Raw genomic sequence first — 23,137 nt, forward strand, 5'->3', positions numbered from 1 at the left:
GAACAACAAAATTTAATTCTGAAGTGTTGAGAAAGTAAAATCAAATGAAGGGTTCCAATAATGAGGTTGCAAGGGGAGATTGTAGAAGATGAATCCAATACCCAAGATTAGGGTAGTAGAGGATTGAGAGATGTTGTGCAGGTGTTGTGTTGCTAATTTAAATAATAAATATGATTTGTATTTGAAGAAAAGAATTTGAAACAAAATTTATGTTTGAATGAGATATTTTTGCTTGCATATTTTGTTGAGTTGCAAAAGCATTAAAATTTTTGAGTTTATCTCTTAAAAACTAATTTAAGCAACTTGCATGTTATAGTTAGAGAGGTTGTATGCCTTAAATTTCCTACTTGAATGGCTATTTGTAAAAACCCTCCATCCCTGATTCGTATCATATTTTCATTTTTCATTAAGAACGAAATATTGATTAGGGTGAGCTTATAAATGATAATTTTCATCATCTATAAAGATGTAAATTTAGGATATAAAACCTAATCTACTCTTTATTCATAAATAAACCCATAAGTCAATTAATAAGTCTATTTCATACAAAATATAGGGAATTATCAAAAAGTTTATAAAATATTCATAGATATATCATTATCATGTAAAATGAATAATACAAATCTCTCAACATATAAGTCCTTATTCCCTACATAGGCTTTCATATTGCCTTAAGTATATACAAAAAGAAAGAAGGTGGGATGCATCCGTCGATCTCCATTCTGAGTCACTTCCTTTCATTCCTTTTAACGAAGACAAGAACAAGATTCAGGCGCTTTTTCCACCCAACCATAAAGCTTACGCTTCCCCGGAATTATTGGTCAATCAAGAATACCCGACCCTGCACGAATTGTTTTAACCAAAGAATTCAAAGGCAAGAGGGAATTTGGTGCATGCCTAGATGATACAAACATTTTCATTTTTCTAAATGTTTTAAGAAACAAGCATTCATTATCAAACAAGGATATGATAGAGAGCATAAAGTAAAGAGTTCCATTCACTCTATGAATGGTTCAAATAATTACTCAGTCGAGTATAATGCCATGCATAGCAAATAAATAGTTGGAAAAAACAACTATTCTCTCTAAAAATCCACATTCGGCACCCGTCCCGGAAAGTAACTTTCTCTACACAAGACTATCCCTAGCTTGGTTCCCACAAACACGAATACAATTGAGAATATAATCTTTTGAAAAATAGAAATATCATCTCCCCTATAAAAACTATTTTGTCTATTTCATCTAATTAAAGACAATCTTTCATATTTTGGAAAACAATAAAATTTCATAAGCAATATAGTTTCATAAACAATTTTTCGAATGGATATGGTGCAAGAGCACCTCATCCTTTCAAGGGCCCATATGTGGGGCATGATTTAGTTTGTTTTTGTTTTGTTCAAATAAGGTCTATTTAGACCCAACATGATGTAATAAGGCCAATAGTGCCAATAAAATGTAAAGTTTGAGTCAGTTGAGTCATATGTCCTGAAAATTGTCAAAACCCACAACTGAGGCAAACCGAGACAAAGATAATGCTATATCTTTTTGTTCCTGGTTGATTAGGCCACAAAAATTGGTGGAAACATGTAATATTATGTATATTATCATTCCATTATTGTTTCAGGGTTCCATGATAGGTTTGCATGTGGTTTGAGGCATGAAAGTGACTGAAAACCTATCTCAGGAAGGTTTGACTGTCATAAGAAAATATAGTCCTGATATGGGGTCAATATCTAAATATTTAACCGTTGGATATTTCTGATATTTTTATATGTTCTTCATACCCAAGTTTTCTAGAGTCCCACTGGAGGGATCTGCAAAATATGTCCAATTAAAAAAGTTATTCATCTCTGAGTGTGCATATGTCAAAGAGGCCAGTAAGTTCTTGTTTAACAGTAATCTTTTGTACATGTTGAGGGTTGGATCAGAGTACATGGTGTTTGATAATTAAGGGTTGATATGAGTTTTGAGAGGGTGTGGAAGTCTCAAGGCTTTGTAGGAATTTATGGTATCCTTCAAACAAACTTAAACTCCCTTGGTTTATGACTGTCCTCAATGCCAAGAAACCTATCCTAGTTGGTCTAGAAGGTATGATTGAGTTCATAGGCAAGAGCAATATGTGTGGAGTTTTATTAAATATTATGGAAAACCTTCATAAGGGGAAGTGTTTAATCATTGTGAAACCTCAACAATGTGAAGTAGATTCCTAAAAGGTGTAGGGCTTGTGTGTGTGGGTATGGATGCTCTGCATCAGATTGGTATCAGAGCAAGGGAGTAGTTATTATTGAAGGTTGAAGGGAGTGAGACAAGATGCCTCCAAAGAATGCAGGTACAGCAAGGGAGATCCAAGAATTGAAGGAGAAGAACACAAGGTTACAAGAGTCCTATAATGCCCTATTAGCAAGGCTTGAAGCCTTGGAGACTAGTCAGAGAAGAAATTTTGATGTAGGGGATGTTAGTGAAGAAGAGGAAGGAGATGAAGAGTTCCATGAGGCAAAGGATGAAACTGAAGAGCAGATAGACCCTGAAGAACAAAGAACACTCAAACTTCTTAAGGTAGTAAAAGGAGACAAGTACAAGGTAAGGGGTGATATACCAATGTATGATGGTAGTTTGAAAGAGGAAGAACTTTTGGATTGGATAGCAGCAATGGATGCTTATTTTGATGGAGAAGGCATACCTGATGAACAAAAGGTCAGATTGGCAAAGACAAAACTCAAGGGGCATGCACTCCTATGGTGGGATACTGAAGAAGCTGATAGAAGAAAGAGAGGAAAGACCAAGGTTACTTCTTGGGATCGGATGGTGGCTAAACTAAAAGGTAATTTCCTTCCTAAAGACTATGAAATTCAATTGTATAAGAGATTGCAAGGGTTAAGGAAAAAGGAACAAGATGTTAAGGTATATACTGATGAATTTTTAAAGTTGAGTATAAGGTCTAGTAGAGAAGAAGATGAAGTTGTTAAAGTTGCTAGATACCTAGGAGGTTTGAGATTTAATATTCAAGATGAGTTGGTTGTGGCTAACCCCATTAATGTCAAGGAATGTTATCAATTACCTCTCAAGGTGGAAGAAAAGATGAAGAGGAGACAAGATAAGGCTGCAAGAGGTAGAGGCAATAACAATGGCAGGGGTAGAGGTATATTTCCTTCACATAAACCAAACACTGAGGAAGAAGGTGAAGTAAATAAAGGTAAAGAGCAGTCATTTTCTGATTTTAGAGGTGGTTTTGGTGGTAATAGAGGCAGATTTGGTAGGGGTTTTAACCAATTTTCAGGGAGATGTTACAACTGTAATGAGTATGGGCATCCTTCTTTCAAATGTCCTGAGAAGGGAGCATCATCATCATCATCCTCTAGAAGGGTTGCATATTCTCAAGAGGAAGAGGTTAGTGATAGTCCAAAGGCAATTGTGGTGTACATGAGAAGTTGGTGAGTGTTTGATGATAAAGAAGTCCTTGTTGAAGATGTCAACACAACATGAACCCATTCAAAGGAGAAACCTCTTTAGGACAAAGTGTAAGTGCAAAGGTAAAGTTTGTACTTTGGTTGTTGATTCAGGTTCAAGTGATAATATGGTTTCAAATGAAATGGTTGAGAAATTGCAATTAGAGAGGATACCTCATAAGAATCCATATAAAGTATCTTGGGTTAATGATGATATTAGTTTGTTGGTTAAAAAGCAGGCAAGAATTGATTTTCAGGTTGGTGAATACAAGGAAAGTGTTCTATGTGATGTTTTACCCATGGAGTGTAGCCAAATCTTACTTGGTAGACCATGGCAATATGACAACCGTACACTCTACAATGGTAGGGAGAACACTTGTACTCTTGAGAAGAATGGATTACAATATACATTGTTTCCCATGAGTGAGGATGTTAAGGGTAAAGGTAAGATTGTGATGTTTGGTAAGAAGACATTGGTTCAAGCCAAGGAAATTGAAACAAAACCTACACAAGAGAAGGTAGACCACAAGGATAGCGTAGGGGTAATGATTGGTTCTATTTGGTGTCCTACTAAACCCACTTAGATCAGTACACCTATTATGAAAAGAGATCCAAATCAGAGTGTTCTAGAGAAGCCACATGAACCAAGCCATCCGGTTCAAGTTTCTACACATGCACATACCGGTTGCCTACCAATGGGAAAGTTATTTTTTGATCCTTATTGTGTGAATTGGATTGTAGGTTCTTATCCTTTTTTTGTTGTAGGATATCAGATGATTCAAGATCCCTTTCATGATGGATACTCATGGGGCATGAGTTCTTTTCCAAGGGGAGTATGGTGCAGGAGCACCTCATCTTTTCAAGGGCCCATATGTGGGGCATGATTTAGTTTGTTTTTGTTTTGTTCAAATAAGGTCTATTTAGACCCAACATGATGTAATAAGGACAATAGTGCCAATAAAATGTAAAGGTTGAGTCAGTTGAGTCATATGTCCTAAAAATTGTCAAAACCCACAACTGAGGCAAACCGAGACAAAGATAATGCTATATCTTTTTGTTCTTGGTTTATCAAGCCACAAAAATTGGTGGAAACATGTAATATTATGTATATTATCATTCCATTATTTTTTCAAGGTTCCATGATAGGTTTTCATGTGGTTTGAGGCATGAAAGTGACTGAAAACCTGTCTTGGGAAGGTTTGACTGTCATAAGAAAATATAGTCCCGATACGGTGTCAATATCTAAATATTTAATTGTTGGATCTTTCTGATTTTTTTATATGTTCTTCATACCCAAGTTTTCTAGAGTCCCACTAGAGGGATCTGCAAAATGTGTCCAATTGAAAAATTTATTCATCTCTAAGTGCACGTGTGTCAAAGAGGCCAGTAAGTTCTTGTTTAATAGTGATCTTTTGTACATGTTGAGGGTTGGATCAGAGTACATGGTGTTTGATAATAAAGGGTTGATATGAGCTTTGAGAGGGTGTGTGGAAGTCTCAAGGCCCTGTAGGAATTTATGGTATCCTTCAAACAAACTTAAACTCCCTTGGTTTATGACTGTCCTCAATGCCAAGAAACCTATCCTAGTTGGTCTAGAAGGTATGATTGAGTTCATAGGCAAGAGCAATATGTGTGGAGTTTTATTAAATATTATGGAAAACCTTCATAAGGGGAAGTGTTTAATCATTATGAAACCTCAACAATATGAAGTAGATTCTAAAAGGTGTAGGGCTTGTGTGTGTGGATGTGGATGCTCTGCATCAGGATACAATGTAAAAGAAGGTGTTACACAAGAATGATTTTTATTTCATATAAGGCATAAGGTATGTGAACATGTTCTTTAATTGAAAATATAAACTAATCATTTTGACAAATATCACTTTAAAGCAATTAAATTAAATAACATCTATTTCTCCTATGATTTCCTTTCATCTTTTCAAAAGATTAATAACACATTTTTAGTAAACAAATAACATATGCAAAATCATATAAGAAATTGTACACTATATAAAAAGCTTCTAATTTCTCACTTCCTTATTTCAAATAATAACCAAACTAAAAGAGATTCTAACCTCTTTGTACGCTTGAACTGATTGAGAGATCTCTGACACGGTTCCTCCAAATAGACCTACACTTTCCTTGAACGCTTGCAAAACTATCACCAATCTATCTTCTCACTCTTATTCTTAAACAACTCTCTATTTCTCTCTCTCTTCGATACTATATGAATATCCTCACTATTTCCTCTACTATTATCTTCTTCCCTCCGTGTGTCTATCGTCTCTCCTTGTGTGTGTGTCTTTCTTTTCAATCTTGCATCGCTATTTATCCTCAATTCTCCTATGATCTCTCCAAAAATAGAGGCTCGGTTATGGTTGTTGATTTCAAGTCTTCTTTTCATTACGTTGAGTCTTCTTATTTAACTCTCTCTCTCTCTCTCATGTCTACACGTCTAAAAGAGATGGTAATTCTAGATGCAGTTTAAGTGCATGAATCGACTATGAATCTGCTTCTTATCATGGATATTCTCAATACCATGGCACCACGTGCCTGTTACTTTATATCTTCCTCCAGTTATATGCCTAAGACTGAGGTCTTCTTCTATGTTATCACCGAGGATTCGTGGAATGAAGGGAGTTATCTGTTGTGAGATGCGTATGCTAATCCATGAGTTTATAGTCACCATTAGAGAAGTGTATCCTATCTCATGGCAGATTGCTAGCTCGGAGGAGGGGTCGGCAAACATGTAATAACCCACCATACTTAACTCAACAAAATGTGACCTCTTTTTTTTTTTTGCGTTTAATTTAGTCATTTGTGTTTGATTCAATCGCATACTCTGAGCATCCATCCATTTGGATTAGGCATTCATCCATTCAGGATGAGCATCTAACCATACGGGTTAGGCATCTGTCCATACGAGACATAAGGTTTCATCTATCCAATATGGGATAGGCATCTACCCATACGGGGTAGGCATCTATCCAATTGGGATAGGAGGTTCTCTGACCAGAGACTTAGACTCATTGGGACCATTCGGGTCCTAAGTCACTCACTAAGTACTACACTCTTCTGATAGGAGTGCACCAAGGTTGACGTCCTTAGGAGAAATTAAAATAACATAATACAAGCTTGAATTCCACCTCGAAATTTGGCTTAAAGCCTTGGGAAGTCAAGCGAATCCATACGGGATTCCTTCCAAGTATGCATTGAATTACTTTTTCCTTTTATTTATACTTATCTTTCAAATTAGGATTCTACTCAATTCTTCTTCTTACCAAAGCCTAGACCACGCCCACGAACACCTGAGTACTAGGGACAACTTCATCCCAAGACTACCTACATACCTGTTTCGGCACGGGATCAAGGTATAAAGTATGTAGTTCTATTTTCTACTCTATGGTTTGATGTAAACTGATTAGTGGATACGCAACCCTTTCTAGGGTCAATGTCCCAGATAGTTTCTCTGTGGTTGCTACCCATGGTGGTAGCACTTAAGCAAAGGCTCAAGATGGCCTATTGCTTGTGGCCTAAAACAACTAGATCCTAATTCTTATCATAAGCATCACCCTTGACCAATTGCCAATCGCCAACAATTCTTCGAGATTAAATCAATTTCATAAAAGCATTTCACTCAAACAACCTTAAGGGGGTTTACTATGGTTTAACTCAGTGGATGAAAAATCATTTAAGGATTATCTTTTTAGATTATCGATCTAAGGGGGATTACCCGCCCCTTCGATTTTAACTTCCAAGTGCCCCTTATTACTCCTCGACGATTTATAGGGACGATGCCACATACGTCGTTGATGCAGCTTTATTAGGCGTTAAGTGCAGTAGTTCAACACGATGACATTACCCGTAAGCATGACCTAGAGGCACTGTATATACTGAACGCTACTAGGTTTTGGTTTTCCAACTTCCTTTATTTAGTTTTCTTAACTAAGAAACTTATGAAAACATCATGCTTGAAAACAATTATGACTTGAACATGCAAAATTAGACATTGCAAAACTTAATTAATTGAAATAACTACTTGATGAACTATGTGGAATAAAAACCATAACTAAAATTATTTATTATTCAAAACTTGAAATATAACTTGCATAATAATGATAATTATGAAACTTGCATATTAACAATTAAATGTGTAACTTGCATGGAGATGAAAATGTCAATAAATGTAATTAATGTATAAGTAATTTGCATGATACAAGAATAGTGTAACTTGCGTGTGAGATTAAGCAATGAATGATTCCTATCACGGGAATAATTAATTATGGTCATAGGTTCCAAAAATAGCGATTAGTTTAGACATTTGATTCAAATCATATTAATATACATTAATTGCTTTTAATGAGTCCAAAATGCCCACTAAGTAACCCAACGAATTTTAAGTAGTTTTTATAAAATTCCAATTGTAAAATTTAACACAATTTGATCTACAATTAGAAAATTGCTTAAAAGAAATTAATTATTATAAATTTAACTAAGGACGATTATAAAATTTAATTTACAATTTAGAAAATTGCAAAAAAAATAAATACATTTCGAAATTACCTAAGTTTTTATTAAACTAAAATTTTGATTAAAAAGAAAAATTTAAGCAAGTCCATATTGCCACAAGTTAAATTTTATAGTGGCATGATTTTTTTTTAAAAAGAAAAGGGGAGGCAAGTGGGAGTGGGGCCCACAAGTCCCATCACCACTACGGGTCTGCAGAAGTAGGCCCTCAGTGATGAGGGGACCCCGTGGTCCCCTCCACTACCCTGTGGTCACTACCATGACAGTGACCGCAGGGGAAGTGGAGGGTACCACTTCCCTAATGGTTACAATAACTGCCTCCCCCTGCACACTGCCTGATACTCATTCAGAATAAATTCCGAAGACCATGTTTTTTTTATAATCCCCTACAATATTTTATATTTTCACTATCATTTTAAATTTTATATATATATATATATATAATGGTTTTTCATTCCCATATTATTTAGTGATATTAAAGAAGTTATAATAACAATAAGAACAAGAGTTTATTCACAGGAATGAAATGAGATAGGGAGATTTGCTTCAGCAAATAAAACAGAAAATCAGATTATCACAGACGCAGGAAAATGTTTAAATTGATTCCACGGGAATGAAAATAGAGAGATTTGCTTCAGCAAATAAAACAGATAATTAGATTATCACAGAGGTGGGTAAATACTTTGAATTGATTTCGCATAATCAGGAATTTAATATTCACAGAGAGATTTATACCTTAATTTCAACTAATATTCACAGAGAGAAGTATATAACCAGATATATGTGAAATAAAAATATTAATGTAAACAAATGAGAATAAGGATTTATTCACAGGAATGAATAACATGAAGGATTATTCATAGAGAGATTTATATCTTATTATTAGGCATTTTATGTTCGTAGGGAAGTAAGATTTTAATGTAAGAAAAGAATTACATTTAAATTTCCAATCCAGTAATGAATTTGAGAGAAGAAAAGGAAGATCTGATATTTTCTAAAGAAAATTTAAACAAATAATAAAGCTATCTTTCACATGCAAGCAAGATCTGATATTTCTTCTCTAAAAAAAAATTAAACAAATAATAAAGCTATCTTTCACATGCAAGCAAGATCTGATATTTCTTCTCTAAAAAAAAATTAAACAAATAATAAAGCTATCTTTTTCAATATTATCCCTAAAGAAGGATTTACCACTAAAATTTTATAAAGGAAGATCTAGAAGCTATATTTTGGATAATACCATTTTCTCATATGTGAATGTGAAATAACAAGAAGAGAACCTAGCTTATCGAAGTTCAATGTTGAATCCTCTCCAATCTTCTAGCTATCCTCCTTAGATCCTTCCTTGCAACTTGAGAGAAATCTTCCAAACAATTTAACAATCCTACAACCAAAATGTAACTACCAGGGAAGATCCTACTACTAACAACAAGGAAATTTGGGAAATTTTCTTCAAAACATAATCAACCCCCTTCTTTGAAAACTTGCTTACAATTTATAAGAAAAATACCTCAATTCCACTATCTAGAGAATTTAATTAAAAATGAGATTCTTTTCCAATATTGGACTCATGCAAATTGATTAAAAACCTAGTGGGGGAGTTACATGCAAGGCATTGAAGATTCCTCTAGAAGCTTCTAATTCCTCCTACAACATGTGCCATAATTGGGAGTGGAAAATAAATAAAATAAAAATAATGCCTTTTGAATTATATTCTCCAAGTGTGTGTGTGTGTGTCTATTTTATTTTTTTATAACATTTATTCAATCATTTTCAATAGCTCAACCAAAAATATAATAGAATTGTATCAAATCAAAAAGTGATAAAGGAGGGTTGTGACATCCTCCCCCCCTTAATTTGTGCATTGTCCCGATGCACTTATTGAATGTATCCAAAAGAGTATAGTTCATGATTAGTTTAAAACAAAAAAGGGAACAACTGTTGTATTTCCTTAGTATCTTCCCACGTGGCATTATTTTCATCATACTGGTTCCATTGCACTTTGCATTGATCAACCTATCTATTGCGCAATTGGCAATGGCGCCTCTCCAAGATTTTGAATGGCTCTATCATTATTCCTCCTATTTCCTGGACCTGTAAAGCATCCCAATTCAAAATATGTTTCTCATTAGGTTCATACTTTTTAAGAAGAGATACATGGAAGACATCATGGATTCGACTCAACTGGGGAGGTAAGGCCAACCGGTATGCAATTGGATTAATCCTTTCCAATATTTCAAAGGGTCCAACATAACAAGGTGCAAGCTTAGTCTTTTTCCCAAACCTTATGGAACTCTTGTGTGGCCTAACCCTTAGGAAGACTTTCTCTCCCACCTCAAACTCCCTTGGTGTCCTGTTCTTGTCTGCATAACTTTTCTTCCTATCTGAGGCTTCCTTCAATCTCTGTCTAATTTCCTTAGTGTTCCTTTCCATCTCCTTCAACATATCTGGTCCGACAATTACTCTATCCTCAAGACTATCCCAACTCAAAGGAGTTCGACATGGCCTACCATACAATGCTTCAAAAGGTGCCATTCCCAAGGATGTTTGATATGAATTATTGTAAGCAAACTCTACCAGAGGTAGGTAATCTTCCCATTTCTTTTGTTGGTCCATGCAGTACATGCGAAGTAGGTCTTCCAAAATCTGATTTGTCCTTTCTATTTGACTGTCGGTTTCAGGATGGTATGCAGTGCTAAAATTTAGCTGAGTTCCTAGAGTTGTTTGAAGAGTTGTCCAAAACCTTGAAGTGAATCTAGCATCTCTATCTGATATGATTTTCGTTGGCATTCCATGCAACCTAAATATTTCCTTAACAAAGCATCTGGCCAAGGTAGGTGCGTCATCTGTCAGATTCCCTAGTATAAAGTGTGCCACCTTAGTGAGTTTGTCAATTACCACCATTATTGTATCATGCCTAGAAGGTGAGATGGGTAATCCTTGCACAAAATCCATGCTAATAACTTGCCACTTGTGTTGAGGTACATCGTGTAACTATAACAATCCAACTGGATGTCTATGTTATGCCTTTACTCTTTGACACTCCAAACACTTAGCCACATACTTGACTATGCCATTTTTCATCCCTTGCCAAAAGTATAACTTCTTTAGGTCTGCATAAAGTTTTCTAACTCTCGGGTGCCCTGAGTAAGGGGCATTATGAGCCTCCGACAAGACTACTTCCCTTAAGTCTCCTGAATTAGGAATATAGATTCTATTATTGTATCTGAGCAACCCATCTTCATCTAATGTATACCCTTCAACCTTAGGATCAGTTGGATTGTACTCTAAAGTCAATTTGACTTGTTCATACCATGGGTCATGCTCCTGCTCATCCATTATCTGCCTTTTGAAAGAAGTTTTGAATGTTGCTATAGTCATCAAGTGTCTCCTCCTACTTAAAGCATCTGCCACCCTATTTTCCTTCTATTGGCATTTCAATAAGGATATTGAGAAGGTTGTTGATGATTATGGATATAACTGATTAAGGAAGTTTTACTATCTTAATATTATTATTTTTTCATTGATGTCAAGAAATTGTTTTTCTAATTCAGTATGATGTTGCCATATCTTGAGAAGTATGGTTTGATGAGTATAAAGATGTCGGTAAAAGACACAGAAAGAATATGATGAATAAGGGGAGAAATAAGTTATTCAATGGGCAACTATTACCAAGTTAGACAATGATGAGATCATGATGTTTAGATTTTTTTGATATCATACATTTGTAAGGTTAATACTATACTATGTTACCGAGCAATAACCTAGTCGGTAAACCCTAAGGAACCTACTCGATAAACCCTAAGGTTATCGCTATTGGTTAATGAAGGTAGAATGTCTACCGAGTGAAGTTTAGTATTTATCGAGTTGCAATTGAGCAATAACAGAATGCATTAAATGTTTACATGCATTATTTAATGAAGGAAGTTGATGAGCTGGCTATGATTAAATGATTGGTATGTCGTGAATGAAGTTTGTTAAAGAATCTATGGCAAAGTAAAATCGGTAGGAAGATCTACAGCTTAGATTGAACCACAATACCCTAGCACAAGTTCCAAGAAATATATGCAAGTTCCAAGGCAAGGTAAAACATTTTCAGATCAAAGGATACATTGAACCTGGTCAAAGTTTGAAGAACTGATGGCTATGATTGATCATGGGAAATGTGATCAAGGAGATTAAGCGGTTAGGTATTGTTTATAAATAAGGAACTGTTGATAAACAATGTATGCAGGCAAGTGTATGCACATGGATGCTACATAGTGATTACCGAGCACAGAAGCTTGAAGACCTATTTGAATAACAAAGTATAGAGCCCAGCAGATGGACAAGATAAGTCCTAAATTGTATTGAGAAAATAAGAATCTGCTTTAGCATTTTAGATGTGAAGTTGTAGATAGATTTTTATTACTGTTATTTTGTGAAGTGACAGAAAATCTCTTAACCGAGTGGACTTAACAATCTTATTTGTAAAACCCTCTAGCAAGGTGACATTCTGATTGAGTGTTTGAAATCCTTTAACAAGGTCACTTCTAACAAGGTGAAGATCCTAACAGATCTGAGGGAAATCTCTTAACTGGGTCACATCTAGCAATGTGTTTGTAATCTTTAACAGGATTTGCTTTTAACCGAGCATACTCTAGAAGAGTATATTTCTTAGTGGGTCTGAAATCCCACAGTGGTTTTTCCCTATTTGGGTTTCCACGTTAAATCTAGTGTTATGAGTATTATGATGTTTATATGCTTTTGAGTTTACATGTTTAGCAGTTTTGGTTATATTACTGAAGCATATGTTACCGAGGTTGAATCTGATGTTTTTATGGAAGATTAAGTTTGTATGATTCACCCCCTCCCCCCTCATCTTATTAGCTTGGCATCTGTACTTATCTTTAAGTATCAGAACTATCACCTTCCCCTTAATATATTCAATTTCAAAATCATATTCACTTAGAAACTCTAACCACCTTCTTTGTCTAGCATTTAAGTGGGGTTGGGTAAAGATGTACTTTAGTCCTTGGTTATCTGACTTTAACTCAAAGGGCTTCCCTAGTAAGAAGTGTCTCCATTTCTATAGGGCATGCACAATCACTACTAACTCTAAGTCGTGGGGTGCATAATTAACTTCATGAGTCTTTAGCTTCCTGGATTTGTAAGCTACTACCCCTTCATATTGGACAAGTATTCCTCCTAAACCTTCAATAGAAGCGTCAGTTATGACTATGAAGTGTCCATTCAGATCTGGTACTTTTAGAATGGGTGCTAAAGTTAGTTTCCCTTTCAAAATTTGGAATGCCCTATCACTTTGTTCTGTCCACACAAACCTTTTACCCTTCCTCTATAATGAGGTGATGGGGTTTGCTATCTTAGAGAATCCTTCCACAAACCTCCTATAGTACCCTGCTAGCCCCATAAAGCTTCTCACTTCTGAAACGTTTTTAGGGATCGGCCATTCTACTATTGCCTTTATCTTATCTGGATCAATTGCTATTCCTTCCTTTGATATTATATGCCCAAGGTAGTGAATCTTTTCCTCGAAGAAGGCACATTTTGACAGTTTCCCATATAACTTATGTTCTCTCAACCTTTGCAAAACAATTTGTAGGTGTACTAAATGTTCCTCTTCATTCCTAGAGTAAATCAATATGTCATCTAGAAATACCAAAATAAATTTGTCCAAGTAGTCATGGAGTACACTATTCATTAGGTTCATAAATGCAGCTGGGGCATTGGTTACACCAAAAGGAACTACTGTGAATTCATAATGCCCATATCTAGTCCTGAAAGCTATCTTCGAAATGTCCTCCTCCTTAATTCTGAGTTGATGATATCCTAATCGGAGGTCTATCTTTGAGAAGACTATTGCTCCTTTCATTTGGTCAAAAAGATTCTCTATTTGAGGTAAGGGATACCTATTCTTTATTGTGACCTTGTCCAACATCCTATAGTCGATGCATAGTCTTAAGGTTCCATCCTTCTTCTTAACGAATAAGACTAGCGCTCCCCATGGTGATACACTTGGCCTTATTAATCCCTTAGCTAAGAGTTCTTCTAGTTTTATTTTGAGCTCTTGTAATTCAGTTGTGTTCATTTAGTAAGGTGCCCTTGATACTAGTTCAGCTCTCGGTAGTACGTCGATAGAAAAGTCAAACTTCCTTTTAGGGGGTAAGCCGGGCAATTCTTCTAGAAATACATCCTTGAATTCCTTTAGGAAAGGGGTATTTTCAAAGGTTGGGGTATCTTCCTCTTTTCCTTCATCAATTTCAACCATATAGATTAGGCCTCCTCTTCTTATTCCCTTCTTTAATTGCATGGCTGATATGGTTTCTCTATTAATGGGGTTATACTTTCCTTGGATTCTGACCTTTTCCCCCTCATCATCCAAACATTCAACAACTTTTCTATAGAAATCTACATTAGCTTGATGATTTGTTAACCAACTCATTCCAATAATTACATCATATAATCCTAGGGGTGCCACATAGAGGTCTACCCTTGTTTCAAACTCAGGAAATTGTACCCTTGCCCTCGGCAAGCACTTAGTTACTTCCCTAGTTGCCTTATCCCCATATTGAACCATCCATGATGACTCCATTTGATTATATTTTTATGTATATTTGCTTACTAATTCAGGTGAGGTGAAACATTCAGATGACCCAGTGTCAACTAGAATTGAAATTGGTTGTTCAAATAGTGTACGTGGTTTCCACGGGAACATTATGGAATCTTCCTCTTCGGTTCCTAACTGCTACATGAATCCTTTGTTGGGGCCCTTGTTGGGGTTGATTGGCCCTAATCTGACCTTGCATCCTAGGACACTCTCTAGCAAAATGGTTTCCCCCACACATAAAGCATCCACCTAGAGGACCCCTCCTGCCTTGGTTCCTAGGGGGATCATTCCTTGTTTCATTGGCACTAGGTGGATAAGTTATCCTATTCTTCTGGTTATTCCTATTATAGTTGCCTCTATTATTGCTGCCCCTATTATTATTGCCCCTATTATTATTGTTATTTTCATCCCTCTGATATTGATTAGGGGGTGGTCTTCTTTCGGAAGAATTATCCCTTTGACTCTTGTTGAAGTTTGTGTACCCCTTGAATTCTTGCTTCCTTTTAAATTAGTGGTTCCCATTATAGTTATGCCCTGCTAGTGTTTGGATCTTCCTCTCTTCCTTAGGGACTTTTCAAGTACTTCGTTCATGTTTTTGGGTCCATGCATGTCGACCTCTACCCCTATGTTGGTATTTAGCCCCAAAATAAACTTCCTCGCTTGGCCTTCTTCATCTTTCTGGTACATTGGTACGTACTTAAGTAATTTGGTGAACTTATCCCAATATTGTTGGACTGATAGGGGACCTTGACGTAGATTATGGAATTATGCCACCTTCTCATCAAAGAACAATTGAGGGAGCCACATTTTTCGGAAGTGGTGAACAAATTGATCCCATGTGATTGTATCCTTGCTATACCCATTTTGTTCCTTGGTGTTGGTTCACCAACTAGCTGCCCCCCCTGTGAGTTGATAGGAACCCCATAAGGCCTTGGTTGTTTTGCTAAAATCTCTTAGCTCAAAATACTTTTCCATTTCATTTAACCAATTCTCAGCCCCTTCACCAATTTGCCTCCCATCGAACTTAGGAGGGGTGATTTTCTTTAAGTCCTTAGAGAGTTCCAATATGTTATTTTCTTTTCTATTACCCATCATATTCCCTTGATTGCTACCAGGGTTTCCATTTTCAGTACCACTTCAATTTTTAATGTCATTCTGCCTTGCCCTAAGGTCCTACATTGATTGTTCCAAGAAGTTGATTTTATCCCTACCACATCTTCGTTATTCCCTAGGTTATGTTGATCCCTTCATGGTCTTCCTCATGATTTTCTTTACGGTTTTCTTCATGATTTTCCTCATGGTTAGCTTCCCTTTGTCTCCTAGTGGTAGCACTTCTTCCATTACCTCGTCCTCTTCCTCTTCCTCTAGCCATTCTAAGGTTTTACCTGAAAATTAAATTATGTAGTTAGTTCTTGATTTAATATTTTATATTTTAATCTCTACCATTGCAAGACATTCCCTTAGTTGTGTAAATTGAAGTGAGCACAAGGCCTAGATTTGAACCTTTGCTCTGATACCACATGTAATAACCCACTATACTTAACAAAATGTGACCTCTTTTTTTTTTTGCATTTAATTTAATCATTTGTGTTTGATTCAATTGCATACTCTAAGCATCCATCCATTTGGATTAGGCATTCATCCATTCGGGATGAGCATCTAACCATACGGGTTAGGCATCTATCCATATGGGACATAAGGTTTCATCTATCCAATATGGGATAGGCATCTACCCATATGGGGTAGGCATCTATCCAATTGGGATAGGAGGTGCTCTGGCCAAAGACTTAGACTCATTGGGACCATTCGGGTCCTGAGTCACTCACTAAGTAGTACACTTTTCTAAGAGGAGTGCACTGAGGTCACCATCCTTAGGAGAAATTAAAATAACATAATACAAGCTTGAAATCTACCTCAAAATTTGGCTTAAAGCCTCGGGAAGTCAAGCGAATCCATACGGGATTCCTTCCGAGTATGCATTGAATTACTTTTTCCTTTTATTTATACTTATCTTTCAAATTAGGATTCTACTCAATCCTTCTTCTTACCAAAGCCTAGACCCCGCCCACAAACACCTGAGTACTAGGGACAACTCCGTCCCAAGACTGCCTACATACCCATTTTGGCACGGGATCAAGGCGTAAAGTATGTAGTTCTATTTTCTACTCTATGGTTTGATGTAAACTGATTAGTGGGTACGCAACCCTTTCTAGGGTCAATGTCCTAGATAGTTTCTCTGTGGTTGCTACCCACGGTGGTAGCGCTTAAGCAAAGGCTCAAGATGGCCTATTGCTTGTGGCCTAAAACAACTAGATCCTAATTCTTATCATAAGCGTCACCCTTGACCAATTGCCAATCACCAACAATTTTCCGAGATTACATCAATTTCATAAAAGCATTTCACTCAAACAACCTTAAGGGAGTTTACTATGGTTTAACTCAGCGGATGAAAAATCATTTAAGGATTATCTTATTAGATTATCGATCCAAGGGGGATTACCCGCCCCTTGGATTTTAACTTCCAAGTACCCCTTAGTACTCCCCGACGATTTATAGGGATGATGCCACATACGTCGTTGATGCAGCTTTATTAGGCGTTAAGTGCAGTAGTTCAACATGACGGCATTACCCGTAAGCATGACCCAGAGGAACTGTATATACCGAACGCTGCTAGTTTTTGGTTTTCCAACTTCCTTTATTTAGTTTTCTTAACTAAGAAACTTATGAAAACATCATGCTTGAAAACAATTATGACTTGAACATGCAAAATTAGACATAACAAAACTTAATTAATTGAAATAACTACTTGATGAACTATGTGGAATAAAAACCATAACTGAAATTATTTATTATTCAAAACTTGAAATATAACTTGCATAATAATGACAATTATGAAAATTGCATATTACTATTTAAATGTGTAACTTGCATGGAGATGAAAATGTCAATAAATGTAATTAATGTATAAGTAATTTGCATGATACAAGAATAGTGTAACTTGTGTGCGAGATTAAGCAATGAATGATTCCTATCACGGGAATAATTAATTATGGTCATAGGTTCCAAAAATAGCGATTAGTTTAGACATTTGATTCAAATCATATTAATATACATTAATTGGGGTGAGTGCACAAAGATGGTGGTCAAAATGGGGGGTATAAGTGGAGAATTTTTTTTTGAAATCAAGTGAACCTGAACTTAGAGGCAAAATTTGAAAGTCATCCACTCAAGATATGAAGATAATCAAAGAACAAATATTGTAGTACTCTGAATCTAGTTTCCAAAATACTAAAAATTTTCAAAATTGGATAAGATTAAGGGGGTCAAATCCTTCGCGCACGAAAAACTGACCCTATTTTTTCTAAAAAAACATAACATAGTGTCTGACATGCACATCAAACTCAGTAGCTTTGAGTTACCCTGTTAAAGGATTTACAGCAAGCCGGTTAAGGCTACCCTGTTAAGGGATTTTCCAACTGTTGAGGTGGTTAGAGATCAACAGGTATTACAATGATCTGGTAATAGCACTCAATGCCAATGCAGATCTGCTTAAGCTCTTCTTTACCTTTTGCACTTACACTCTACATGTATCACTTCTCTCCTTTTGGTCTGGCAATAATCATGTATCTCTTCTCTTAGATACTCACACATAACTTTTGCCAACAACATCAGAAAGAGTCATGACATCGACCTTATAGGAAAATAGTTAGGTCGGTAGCATAAATCCTAAACCCTAAACCTAATAGGTTAAGGAATTTAAATGGTTCAATCCTGACCATTGAGCATACTGCATTAATCTCCATCGTTCGTTTTCCATCGATTTCATGGTGGCTGATAACCCATCACATGTTATCACCATTTTATAGTCTTCGCACATTCCTGAGATAGATAGGCAAGATCTTCTTCATGCAAGATCCTTCACGCACACAAGGCTTACCTAGCAACATGATCTGTTCTTTGTTATCATGCTAACTCATCGCACAAAGTCATCGGTTGAGCCACACGGGTTTGAAGCACTTCAACCAGAAACCCTAAAGTTGAGACTACCAACTGGTAGTCATACAATACTTCCATGAGCCAGTTCCAATAACCATATGTCGGTTCACCTTGAACAAGCACACCGCTTCACTTTGGCACAAATGTTGATTCACAATGTTATATTGGTTCTTCACATATGCCGGTTCACACCTCTTCAACATATTGACATCAATGACAACATACAATGTCATTATGTCCACATAACAGTTCACATAATGCCAACAATCTCCCCCTTTGGCATTGATGGCAGTATACAAAGATATCTCTCTGTTTCACATCTTCTCCTCCAATTTCTGTAGATATCTTCTCCACTTCACATCTTCTCCCCCTTTGACAACAATGCCAAAGTGGAGGCACAAGCTTCCTTGTTCCATTATGGTGCTCCCCTGAGGAGTAGCATCCTTCAACACATCAATCCTGAAGAAAAATTTGTCTATGCAATACATGACTGATGTGGAGCATATACCTTTAGTTCACCTCCTAAAGGGGCAGTACCCCTAATTCACCTCTTAAGTATATAAATGTAGTATTTGGGAGAGGCTTGGTGAATATGTCTGCTAACTGCTCTTTACTAGAAACATGTTCCAGTGCAATCTCTTTGTTCTGAACCTTTTCCCTCAAGAAATGATACTTAAGCTCAAAGTGCTTGGTTCTAGAATATAAAACCGGAATCTTAGAGATATTAATTGCACTAGTATTGTCACAAAATATACTTACTGATTCAGATACAAGAACTTTGAAGCCATTTAATACATGCTTCATCCAAATTATCTGAGTGCAATTCATGAAAGCTGCAACATACTCTGCTTCCACTGTAGATTGAGAGATACAACTCTGCTTCTTACTCATCCATGAGACTAGTCTACCACCAAGGAAGAATGCACCACCGGTTGTGCTCTTCTGGTCATATACATTACCAGCCCAATCAGCATCTGTGAACACTTTCAAGTTGAAATCCTTGCTATATGGATACCACAATCCATAGTCAACAGTTCCCTTCAGATACCTAAGAATCCGCTTGACTGCAACCAAGTGGGATTCTCTTGGAATTTTTTGGAACCTTGCACTAATGCCAACTACATGTGCAATATCCAGTCTGCTATGCACTACATAATGCAATTTACCAATCATTGATCGGTATTCCTTCTCATCTATCAATGTCGAGTCATCCTCTTTGGATAGTTTACAACTGGTCACCATCGGTGTACCAACCGGTTTGCTATCTTCCATGCCAAAGGTCTTCAACACCTCTTTGATATACTTGGACTGAGTGATAAAGATTCCATCTCTCATCTGTTGGATCTGCAGTCCAATGAAGAACTTAATCTCCCCTATGAGTGACATCTCAAACTCTTTCTTCATCTCATCTGCAAACTCATGACTCATCTTTGTTAGAGTATTCAGGTATTTACTTTAATAATTAAATAAATAATGCTTAATTAATCAAGTAAATACCCAACTACCCTACTGTAGTGTCGTAAATTGTACGCACTTGCTAGGGTGGTACAATTTCACACCTAGTTTAGCACCCGCCTTGGCGCATTTTGCATTTTGCATTGCATTTCCCCTTTAGCACTTAATTAATCAAATTAATTAGGTCTAAGGTTCTATTTTATCATCTCCCACATCATAAAGTTGGGCCCTTTCATTAAAGTGTGCCCCTTTCATTTTATTCTTCCAATACATCATTTAATCAAAAACCCTAATTAGGTCCTATTTTGAACTTGGGGGCTTGATTTCGGGGGTCAAAACATCTTGAAATCAGTTGTAACTTCGGGATTCGCTCTAAAATCGTCGTATCCGACGGCCCTGAAAATTTGGTGAAAAGTTGTCGGGACCATGGCGCCCGGAGTGCACATGGTCCCGGACATTTTTTCCGAAATTTTAGGGGTGCGATCCAATCATAAAATAAAGCTTAACCCCAATAAATTGGCGGGATATTCAATCTCTAGGTCGGCCAAAAGTTGAAATTAAGACCTAGGGTTTCATATATAAGAGCTCTCTTTCTTCATTTGAAGGAAGGGGAATTTTGGCTTTGGAGGACCTTCTATGCAGCGAAAGAGCAGATCTTTGAAGACTTCAATAACATTCAACATCCATCCATCAAGCATTCATCAATTTCATTCATTTAGGGCTTGGGAGACATTGAAGAACAATAGGAGATTACCGACTGAAGATTGGCTTGTACTCCTCCCCTAAGGGTTGGGTATGATTTCATGTTGTTTTCATGTCTTTGCATAAGCTTCAATATATCCTTTATTCATGCTTTAGATCACTTTGCATCTTGATTTAGAGCATTTACATTATCATTTACAAGCAATTAGGGTTTACTTTCTAGGTTGCTCTAGTTTGCTTTCTTGCATTTTAGGACCTTGCACACACACTAGGTCTGCACACACAATACATTTACAATACAACTTGGCTATTCGTGGAGGTGGAAATCACCGAAGCGGGGGTTTGACTAAGGCAAAACCCTATATAGCCGCCCACCACACCTTTTCAGATATAAGTGCAGGTTTCGGAATTCGGACGACGCCGCAAGTTGCAGATCTGGAAGAAGCAGACGAAGACCGAACTTCACACCAAATCTCAGAGCAAAAGACCAGGATAGGGGCGTGGGGCGCCCTGGTCCTGCCAGGACAGGGGCGCTGGGCGCCCTGGTCCCTGGGACAGGGGCGCTAGGCGCCCTGGTCCTTTTGACAGCAGTTTTCAGCATTTTTGACAACTTTGCAAAATAGCAGTTTCCGGAGCAGTTTCAGGGGCAGAATCAGGACAGTGGCGCCCGCGCCCCCGTCCCGAACATTTTCACTCAGATTTTAACACCGGGTACGCATTTACATTCTTGTCTTGTCCTTGTGTTTACAGCTTTCCGCTTTCCATTGTTTAAGTTCAATTCTGCAATCTTGTTATTAGTTCATACTTGCACTTTGGGGTTAGGGATTGAGCTTGCATTATTTTATCTTTCAATTACAACAAAGGAATAGAAATCCTAATAGGTAGCCCGTGGCTCTCTCTTCCACAAGAAGAAGTAGCCAATTGTGTCATACCTCTAGGCTCTTTCGTATTCCACAAGTGTGTGGTTGAAAGTGAGATTAGGGCATGTTTGCTTAGTGTCACTTTTTCTCCCACACACCTACAAAAGACATTGCAGGTCTTTTGATCACAAATGAAAAGAACACTTTGTGGTGGTGGAGACCCTTCTGGATGTGAAAATTTTTAATGACCAAGAATACCAAAAGCCATCCAAGCTAATGTAGCCTTCACACGCGAATTAGAGATCTGGCACACATGAATTACTGAAGCCTGAAACAATGATTTTGAGGAAAAAAATAGCAAACCCTTTTGCAGAAGAGTACCAACTCCAAAATTGATTGCAAGATACCACGGTTGCAGATGTTCACCCTGGCAGGTGCGACCCAAACTAACTACAACAAAGCACGATTTTGAGGAAAAAACCGTCAAACCCTAAAATGGGAACCCTCGAAAAGAGAATTTACGATTTTGAGGAGAAAATCAAAAAACCAAGAAATCTAAGGTTACAAATCATCATTTTTGTGGAAAAAAAGATAAAACCCAGATAACTAAAATCTTACGCAAATATCACGGATTACAGATGAGATAATTTTTAAGGGAAAATTATAGGAGTTGAGAAATACAACCCCACAGTAGCCTAAAGATCTTCTGGAAGCCGAATAACCTGTTACAAGGAGAAGCAATGAAGCAAAATCTGAAGAACATACAAAACACAGGAAAAATATTCTCAAAATATGAGAGCTCCAATTCACCAAAAATGTATTGTAAAAAGATAATACAATGAAAAGAAAAATTAACCTCTAATAGGTCAAGAAACCCTAAAAAGGGAAAACCCTAGGCTTGCACATAATAATTAATTATATGCACCTAATGTTAGCTTAAGTGTAAAAAGATAATTGGAAACTTAAAGAATTAAACAAATAATGTTTAATTAATCAAGTAAAGACCCAATTACTCTAACACCCCCCCTTAAGCTAGACTTAGGGAGAAGCTAAAACCTAGAACAACTACTGAAAGCATGAAAGATGGGTCCCGGCAACAAGGCTTGATCAGGTATCCAAATACAATGAAATCTCTATGAAACAGAGACAAAGGAGAAAACCCAGTGGGAAAAAATTCCTCTCCAAAAAGAGATAAAAGAACATGCTGAAAGAAGAAGAAGGAAGGAAGGCCTCATAAAGACCCCCCAAGGACAACTTCCTTCACCCCAAGCATAGAGGACAACTGAAGATAGCGCGGTGATGCAAAAGGTTTCGTGAAGATGTCTGCAACCTGCTCAGAAGTGGGAATGTACTCCAGAATGAGAACACCATCCTAAATCAACTGACGGATGAAATGAATGTGAAGCTCAATGTGCTTCATCTGCTGATGCTCTACTGGGTTGCAGGAAATATGAATAGTACTCTGATTGTCACACCAAAGAACAGTGGGACTATCAAGAGGAAAACCAAACTCAGTCATCAACTGTCAAAGCCATAAGATCTACTAAC

The sequence above is a fragment of the Cryptomeria japonica genome, chromosome 5, assembly GCF_030272615.1.
Source record: "Cryptomeria japonica chromosome 5, Sugi_1.0, whole genome shotgun sequence".
NCBI classification, from domain to species: Eukaryota; Viridiplantae; Streptophyta; class Pinopsida; order Cupressales; family Cupressaceae; genus Cryptomeria; species Cryptomeria japonica.